This window comes from Neoarius graeffei, chromosome 24 (genome assembly GCF_027579695.1).
Source record: "Neoarius graeffei isolate fNeoGra1 chromosome 24, fNeoGra1.pri, whole genome shotgun sequence".
Taxonomy (NCBI): domain Eukaryota; kingdom Metazoa; phylum Chordata; class Actinopteri; order Siluriformes; family Ariidae; genus Neoarius; species Neoarius graeffei.
Window position 1 is genome coordinate 55,268,353 of NC_083592.1, and position 9,616 is coordinate 55,277,968.

Consider the following 9,616-nt stretch of genomic DNA (forward strand, 5'->3'; position numbering starts at 1 on the left):
TTTTTCCAGTCTCACCTGTGAAAGGTAATCCCATGTGATCTCGTTTGGACGGTAAACCTGTTGGTACAGTTAAACGCAGCACATGAAATAGTCTTTATTCTCGGCTACTGTCTAGACGCTATACCAGAGACGGTTGAAGAATCTCTACTTTGCCACATCCAATATGGCGGCGAGGATGACGTATGATTCTACGCAGAAGGTGGCGTCTATGTTTTTATGTCTATGAACAATGTTAGGAAGGAAATGAAGAACTCATTGAAGAAGAAGAAGTCAATAAAATACTAGTTTCAATAAATTTGCTGTCATTGTTGGAAAAAAATAGTCAGTGTATAAGAGTCATAGTAAAAAAAAAAAGTAAGAAATTATTTTTATAAAGTATAAGCAGTGACAACGATGAAGAATATGCACCAGAAAGTGATAAATCAGAAAGAACATATATTTTATTTTCATCAGAGTTTAAGTCAAGTCAACTTTATTGTCAAATATGCTATACATGCTCGACATACAGCACAGATGAAATTTCAGTCCTCTCTGATCCACGGTGCAAACAGGCAATCCAATAAATAAAAAAATAGAATAATTGAAATAAGAATAATTGAAATAAACAATACAAACAGTATAAACACTCTAGATAAGAACTAGACATAGACTAAATAAACAAGACATAGACTAAATAAACAAGACATAGACTAAATAAACAATAAGACATGGGGCGGCGGCACAGTGATGTAGTGGTTAGCGCTGTCGCCTCACAGCAAGAAGGTCTGGGTTCGAGCCCCGTGGCCGGTGAGGGCCTTTCTGTGCGGAGTTTGCATGTTCTCCCCGTGTCCGCGTGGGTTTCCTCCGGGTGCTCCGGTTTCCCCCACAGTCCAAAGACATGCAGGTTAGGTTAACTGGTGACTCTAAATTGAGCGTAGGTGTGAATGTGAGTGTGAATGGTTGTCTGTGTCTATGTGTCAGCCCTGTGATGACCTGGCGACTTGTCCAGGGTGTACCCCGCCTTTCGCCCGTAGTCAGCTGGGATAGGCTCCAGCTTGCCTGCGACCCTGTAGAACAGGATAAAGCGGCTACAGATAATGAGATGAGATGAGATGAGATGAGACGAGACGAGACATGGGGCAGACAGTGCAAACAGGCAATGCAATAAATAAAAAAATTGAATAATTGAAATAAACAATACAAACAGTATAAACACTATAGATAAGAACTAGACATAGACTAAACACTCATATACACACATACACACACACACATTGGAGCAAAAAAAAAAAAAAAAACAGTCAAGGGCACTTGAGGTATAGCAGGTAAACATGGAATGTTTTTTTTTTAAAAAGGATGATAGAATATTTTTAAAAGCAGATATACACTAAAATAACATACAATGTATATTCATATAAAATGTATTTATATCTAAAAATATACACTAAAAATGAGTAATAGCAGGTGAATAACGTAGACAAGTCAAACAAATAACACACAAAAGTTGATAATATCTGATGATTAATGTAATATGTGATTTGTAAGCATGCACTACCGTTCAAAAGTTTGGGGTCACTTTGAAATGTCCTTATTTTTGAAAGAAAAGCACTGTTCTTTTCAATGAAGATCACTTTAAACTAATCAGAAATCCACTCTATACATTGCTAATGTGGTAAATGACTATTCTAGCTGCAAATGTCTGGTTTTTGGTGCAATATCTCCATAGGTGTATAGAGGCCCATTTCCAGCAACTCTCACTCCAGTGTTCTAATGGTACAATGTGTTTGCTCATTGCCTCAGAAGGCTAATGGATGATTAGAAAACCCTTGTACAATCATGTTAGCACAGCTGAAAACAGTTGAGCTCTTTAGAGAAGCTATAAAACTGACCTTCCTTTGAGCAGATTGAGTTTCTGGAGCATCACATTTGTGGGGTCGATTAAATGCTCAAAATGGCCAGAAAAATGTCTCGACTAGATTTTCTATTCATTTTACAACTTATGGTGGGAAATAAAAGTGTGACTTTTCATGGAAAACACAAAATTGTCTGGGTGACCGCAAACTTTTGAACGGTAGTGTATAAACATCTTAACTCTGTAAATATTTATAAATTGAGTGGCTGTCTGGGTCTTAAAGAGTCGTTGCTGGATCGTTTCTTTGTATAAACCCCGTTATGTCGTCCTGTTTGTGTATTTATTCAGCACTTCCGGGTTTCGCCGGTAGGTGGTGCGCTCGCGCAAAGAATCCGTGTGCGCGCATGGATGTGTGTGTGCGTGCGTAAAGATGCGCGCGCGCGCTCCGACCCGAGCCCGCTGTCACTCCGGTTACCTTTCACGCGCAGGTGCGATGAAAATGTGATGCGCGTCACGGAAGGAAGGCAGAGCGGCTGTTTATTACCGGAGCTGTGTGAGTAGAGTAGAGTATAGTGCGTGCACGGCGGGGAGGCAGACAGACCCGCGTCTGAACACCGGAACCCGCATCCATGGAGAAGTTTACGGTCCCGACGGCGCGCGCGCGAGTTTCGGGTTACTGCACAGCGATTCTGCGTGGTGCTGCGCGCGCGCGTGTCACCTCGCTGGATTTGTTGAGCCTGTAATGGAGTTGGATTTGGATCTACTGAGAAAATAAAGATAAAACATCAATCATTTATTTGGGTAAGGCATTCATTCGAATATTCCGCTGTGTGTGTGTGTGTGTGTTCTTTAAGCGTGCTGTATTGTTTGGATCTCTGCGGTTCGGTTTTACTATCAGCGTCATGTTCGAGTGGATCGGCGCTCGATTCATTTGGTCTGTATTCACACTCCATACAAGCGCTCAAGTAAACACTCGAGTAGAGTTCTACACATCTAACACATCTGGAGTGTGTGTGTGTAACCAGTGTATAAACTTATGAACACGTGAAAGTGTATAAATAAAGTATGTAAGGTGTACTTTAGTTGCTGCTGTTCTCATGTTATGGACAGAACTAACACTAATATGTTGTAAATAATTTAATAGTTTAGTTTAAAAAGAGCCTGGGGTATTTATATTAGACAGATCGATTGGTGGACAATCAGGTCAATGAATGGACAGAACACTAGATAGACACACTGAGGAACAGATGGATGGACTGTGTAACAGACAGACAGATAACTGGATGGATGGATGGACATAGTTGGGCAAATACAAGGACTGCCAGACAAATCGATGGACGGACGGACAGACAAACAGAAGGTCTCCCCGACCTGTGCAGATGGATGGGCAGAGAGAGAGAAAGACAAACGGATGGACAAACAGAAGGACTGACAGACATGTAAAAATGGATGAGTGGACAAAGAGAGAGACAGACAGATAAATAGACAGACTGATGGATGGACAGGCACAGTGACGGATGGACAAACAAAGACTAGCAGATGTGTCTGCAGAGAAATTGATGGTTGGACAAACAGAGGGACTGACAAATACAGACAGACTGATAGACAGAGAGATTGACAGACAGAGGAATGGACAGATGGACATGGTTGGGCAAATACAAGGACTGTCTAGACAAATAGATGGATTGACAAACAAACAGACAAATCGATGGATGGACAGACAGACAGAAGGTCTCCCCGACCTGTGCAGATGGATGGGCAGAGAGTGAGAAAGACAAATGGATGGACAAACAGAAGGACTGACAGACGTGTAAAGATGGACGAGTGGACAAAGAGAGATACAGACTGATGGATGGACAGGCACAGTGACGGATGGACAAACAGACTAGCAGATGTGTCTACAGAGAAATTGATGGATGGACAAACGGGCTGACAAATACAGACAGACTGATGGACAGAGAGATTGACAGACAGGGGAATGGACAGATGGACATGGTTGGGCAAATACAAGGGCTGTCAGACAAATAGATTGATAAATGGACAAACAAACAGACAAATCGATGGATGGACAAGCAGAGTGACAGGTAGACAGACAGACATTGATGGATGGACAGACAGAAGGACTAACAGACATGTAAAGATGGATGAGCGGACAAATAGACAGATTGATGGATGGAGAAACAAAGACTGGCAGATGTGTCTGCAGAGAGGTTGATGGATGGACAGATGCACATAGAGACAGAGAGATGGATGGACAAACAAAGACAAATGGATATATTGATGGACAAACAGAAGGACCGACAGACAGGAAGACAGATGGATGAGAAGACACAGAGAGAGATGGATGGATGTACAAACAAAGGATTGAAAGACGCGTACAGACTGACAGTTGGACAGGTAGAAAGTCTGATGGACAGACTGACAAAAGTACAAACAGATGGACTGATGAACAGACAGATGGAGCTGTTCATCTATTCCTCAGTCCATCTATCTGTTTGTCTGTCCCTCTCTCTGTCCATCCATCTATCTGTGGTGTAAAAGTTTACACACCTTCACTTTCAAATGATCAAACCAACAAACATTTATTATGAGCTTGGTTTGAATGTCATGAAGATGTTTATTCAGTGCTTCATGTCACAAAAATGGCCAATTAATGTTTATAATATTAATCATGTAACAATAGACGTGAGTCTGACTTTATCAGTCAAATTTTATTTAAATTTTTATTAGTTTTATTATTTTTCCACACTTGTTTGTCTCCAGTCGTGTCCTTGTGGCTTCCATTTCTGAACTGTATTTGTTGTTAATGTTCCCTCGACTCGCTGATTTATTTCCTCCTCCAGCTCTATGAAAGGTCACTTATTTTCCGTTGTACATCATCATCATCTTGTTTTTTCCCTCATTCTCATTTATCCACAGCAAACATTTAAGTCGTTTGAACTTAAATAAGCCTAAACATGTTGACACGCTGTAAGGAGAGGAAGTAATTTTACGTAATTAAAATAAACAATCGAGTAAACATTAACTGATTAAACGTGAACTGCAGATGGAGACTCGGATGGTGTAAGATTTATATAGGAACCAACTATCGTTGTATGAACATGGATTTCTGAACATAATCTGTAAAATAGAGGTCCATAATAATTTTTTTTTCCACCCAGAAACTAAGGAAGAAATAAATATTTGTTTCACACTCCTCCTTTTAGGAAATGATTTTTCCATGTAGGCTACACCAGCTCTCTTGCTCGTGGAAGATCATCTACGAGTGAGTCACGTCTTGCAGAAATAGTGCCTTCCATCCCACATTTTTCTACATTTCCCAACAGAACAGCAAGGAAAGAACAGTGCTGATGCTAATAAACACCTGATGAGTAACACACTGTCATCAAGCATGATGCTAATATATTTCCAAACAGTGTTTTGTTTGTTAGTCTCAAATATTTTTATTATTAATGGCATTTTTGAAGCAGCGTAACAGCCTGGATTTTAAAGATGAGCACAAAACAACTTTTTAAAGACATGTTTTGGCATGTGTTATGCCATTTTCAGGTTAATTAGGAATGACTACGCTTGCATCACATGATGATGTATATACACACACACCATCAACCAATTACTACACCAATTAAACAATTAAGATAAATCATAAGATGAGGAAAGTGTTAAGGTATTGAACTTGTTTATTTAATTCAGGATTAATGTGTCTGATATAAAAAGCCTTTTAAAGGTTGAGTTCAAAGGATGTTTTAGTAGAATCTAAGATCGTGAAGCAAGTAGGCGTGTACTGATTTTTACATGTAGAAAACTGGGAAAGATGTTTCAAAACGTGGGAGTTTTTTTATCAGTCACTGTGTGCTCTTTGATTCCTCATTAAACTGAAGATGGCATACGATATGCCGAAGCATGTCTTTAAAGAAGCTGTTTTGTGTTTTTTAAATTTCTATTAATTTTATTGTTATCACAATCATATGGAAACATATTATTATTATTATTATTATTATTATTATCCCTGTGTCCGAAATCACTCACTACTCACTATCTAGTGGACTATATAGTGAGTTCACCATTTTGTAGTGCTGTCCGAATGTATAGTGAGAATTATTACACCCTATATAGTGCACTCAAAGTACCCCACAATGCATCATGAAAAGTAGTGTACAACCGATGGTCACTAACCAAGCAATATATCCCATCATGCATTGCGGTCGCTCTGGGAAAAAAAAAAGTGTGTTGGGGTGAATGGACAGAGGAAGAAACGCATTATAAACGGATCTTCAAGTACAATTAAAAATAGTAAGAGAATAGAAAATAAGCTAAAATAGAATAAGACATAAAATACAAGAATAAAAGTTACAGTGCAGAGCGAGGAATTAAACAAAAGCCTCAAATTTGATTGAATAAAAGGCAGCGGCAAAGAAGAAAGTATTCAGCCTTGATTTAAAAGAACTGAAAGATGCAGCAGACACAAAGTACTTTGTATTGATTAATGTGGGAAATACGCTCAGTATAATATGGATTTATCACAAAAACACATGCATGTATTTATTATTTTGAAAACCCACCAGCTGACTGATCTGGCATGTTTTAATTGTGCGACAGTAATGATGTAAATAACAACGTTGGCGGAGTAGTGTCCCAAAGTGTTTTTTTTCATTTTATCAATGAGCTCATGATATAGTCCTCTATCTAGTAATTCCCTAGATAGTGAATAGGGAGTAGTGAATGAGTGAGTGATTTTGGACACAGGGTATCTGTTTTTCCAGGTATTTTTCCATGACTAGGAAACTCCTGTAATGCTGGGCTCAAACTACACAAATTCAGCCCAATTTTGAAACAGTTTCGTTGTGGCCAATAAATATCCAGCGTCAGGCCTGAATATGAATGTCTGGAACGCCAAGCGGTCTCGTACCGTGACATAATCAAAGAACAGTAGTGTGGCATCTGGGACACCTCATGACACTCCAACAAAAAGTCTAGAATTTTTTGCATTTTCTCCCTTAGCTTGATAACTCCTCCTCCATGTTCCTTGATAACCATGATTGGCAGTTTCTTGACCCTCCTCCTAACGACACACAAGGACATGAACGATGATTGGTTGGGGTCAAACTTGTAGTGCTGCCAGTCTCCCAACTAAGACACGGCAAGAATTTATGGCACAAATCTGACACGGTGACCATCGTGAAAGTCAAAGCTATTGTGTAGTCTGATCACAATGGACACAGCACTGATTATTGGCACTTGACATTGGTGACAAGCAATAAACTGGTCAAATAGTGCATGCAAAAATACTAATAATGAAAAATATTATTTCAGAACGTTTTCGTCTCACTGAATCTTTTCAAGTAAAATATTATTTTTATTTAATTTTGTCAAACAGATATAAGGTGTAAACAGATTGATACGGAATGGGACGTGACGTGACATATTATCGCTCATGGTCAGTGACCTCCCCGTCCCGTCACGGACCGGAATAATTGTCACGGACATATTATCGCTCACGGACGTTGAACTCTTGTCATGTCCCATCCCAGGCGATCTTACCTTAGCTGTCCTGTCACATGTCATGGTATAGTTTGGATAACATACTATAGTTTTCATTGTCACGGTATAGTTTGGATAACATACTGTAGTTAGTTAAGAATAATCAAAAGAAAGAAATAACAAATTAGTGTGTATGTGTTAATATTTATTTCTTCTTTGGTCTTCCACGTTTGCTTTGATATTTGATACATTTTAAATTCTTTGCTTTGTTAATTTCATACTGGGTTTTATGCCGCAGTCCTTCACATGATGGATGATACCACAGTTTACATTTAGTACAACTGAAATACAATTCACTATCCTCTGGCATATTGCAGGAACAGTAACAGGAACTGCTCCACTGTTGAGCCATATTGCTTTTGGGATCCTATTAATATCTGGGGGTTGTCAAAGAATGGAAATTGAACTTTTTTTCTTTGAAACATTTTATTATTAGCTGTTTCCTCATAACTGCTTTTTCATACATTATTGTTGATGGGCATATGCCATTGCAAATGGAAAAGGCATTAGCAATGGCAAAGAGCCCAAAAGCCCATTACCCTGCATGTCACATGATATATAAATAATGGTAAACAGTCTGGACTTGGGTGACACAACTGTACAGATTGCTTTGATCACTTTAAAGTGCAAGTAAGGACCCCCTGCACTGTCAGACATTAACTGGACCATCTTCACAGTCGACAGTTGAGAAAGTGATCCAGTGGTTTCCACTACTTTCCAAGTCAGTGTTTATGATCTGGACCCTGCTGGTGCTTGAATAGGCCATTTTCAGGAATTGGTCGCGTGTCAATTTTCCCCATAGCAACAAGCCCATGGTGGGCAAGCTAACTTGACATTCCTTGACAACCATAAGAGTTTGACGGGCAATGTGAAGCAATCCATTTCTATAATAGCTGTTTTTACCTTTTCAACTGTCTTTTTTTGACCCGAATTTTCATGTGTACTTGGAAAAAGTTTGTGGTTTTAACTTCTGTCGTAAGTTAAAGTGAATCATTGGCTGTCAAAGAGAGTTTTTTGGACTCAAGTTGGTCGCCGCTGAAAGAAATTCACGTGTATTTATTTTCAAGAATCTTCACACATTAAGCAAATGATAAAAGGTAGAAAAGGAGAAATTATAAGTTATAAACATACCTGAGAAATCGGCCATTTTGCACGTGAATTTCTTTCGGCGGCGACCAACTTGAGTCCAAAAAACTCTTTTACGGCCAATGATTCGCTTTAACTTACGACAGAAGTTAAAACCACAACCTTTTTCCAAGTACACACGAAAATTCGGGTAAAAAAAGACAGTCGAAAAGGTAAAAACAGCTATTATAGAAATGGATTGCTTCGCATCGCCAGTCAAACTCTTACGGTTGTCAAGGAATGTCAAGTTAGCTTGCCCACCACGGGCTTGTTGCTATGGGGAAAATTGACACGTGACCAATTCCTGAAAATGGCCTATTGCACCAACCTCGATGCAAGAATACAGTCCCTGCATAAATGGGAACTGGTTGGGAACGACATTGTTGTCGTTTATGACGTCACGCCACGTCCCGTTCCATTGTCCCGGTATTAGAATGCCAGGATGACTCCTGGATTACATGAGTATGACATGAGAAGAAGAAATGACAAGTCAACACAATTTTTCAACGAAAAATGTAGTAATTAACAAATTATATCCCATCACGGACAATCAGTTAGGTGTCCCGTATGACGGGGCGGTCGCTGCCCGAACGATGTTCCGTTCCGTTCCGTTCCGTTCCATGTGCCGGGTTTTAGCAGCAACCTCAGCCTCCTCCTTTTGATTTGGATTCTCGTTTTGTTTTCAGATGCATCTTTATTTTATTTCATTTTTAGAAGAAAAGATCTTGCGAATCCATTTTTAAAACTTTAATTAATTGCTGAATTAATTTTTAAACAATAGCTGCACCTCTATATTTCCCTTTTACACTGAGATCCTAAGGGGGCACAAAGTTTTGCACTTAACAGGCGCAAGTCTCGTTCAGACGAAAGATCGCGATACTACACTGAATAAATGAATAAAACTCGTCCCTGTAGCTTTTCTCAAAAATGACACAAAAGTGAGTATAGAATAAATGTGAATATTTTACTAAACATAAAGACTTCTAGAAGTGGTTCAAAAGTGAATCAAAATCCCTGTTAAACAAACAAATAGGGGGATAAGTTAGCAAGGGACGCTAACGTTATGCTAATAATAATAATGCTAACGCTAATGCTAATTTGACACACGTCACGTATAGA